This window comes from Arachis duranensis, chromosome 9 (genome assembly GCF_000817695.3).
Source record: "Arachis duranensis cultivar V14167 chromosome 9, aradu.V14167.gnm2.J7QH, whole genome shotgun sequence".
Taxonomy (NCBI): domain Eukaryota; kingdom Viridiplantae; phylum Streptophyta; class Magnoliopsida; order Fabales; family Fabaceae; genus Arachis; species Arachis duranensis.
Genome location: NC_029780.3, coordinates 6,305,878 through 6,306,529, shown reverse-complemented (window position 1 = coordinate 6,306,529; position 652 = coordinate 6,305,878).

The following is a 652-nucleotide window of genomic DNA, read 5'->3' as shown; positions in this document are numbered from 1 at the left end:
TAATGAATCAAATAAAAATTAGAATGAGTTTTTACTGAAAATAATCTTATTTTAAAACACTCACATTAGTCATCATAAAATGTTTTTTTATGTTCAAATTACTACAATAATGTACTACTTGGTGTTATTTTTCAACACGAAATGCCTTACAAGATCTTTTAATTGAAGTTTTAATTTTGATTTGTGTGCTACTTTTAAGTTTCTTGATCAGTCTGCGAAACCTCTACATAATTAAAAAATGAGCAATGCTAAGGGCCAGCAGTTTTATTGAATTTTGGCCAGCATATAACCAGCAGAGGAAGGTGAGCCATTGGATGAAATCTCACACCAATCTCACACCATCAAATTATCATTGATGGTTAGTTGATGGCTAACAATCACAAAAATTGCTGGCCCCCTAGACTTTTCCTTAAAAAATAAAATAAACTTGGATATCAAATTGTAGTAATTTAAAGCCACTAAGAGGGATATAGTGAACTCATATGTTCAAATCTTATTATCATCGATATATCGAAAATGGGCTATCGTAGAGAAATTTCAATTATCGGAGAGACATCAAGTAAAAGATCGAATACAAGATGAAAAAAATATCATATTCAACTCAAAATTTTAAAATATTAAGATAACGAATTTTTTATCTGATAAAATTTTT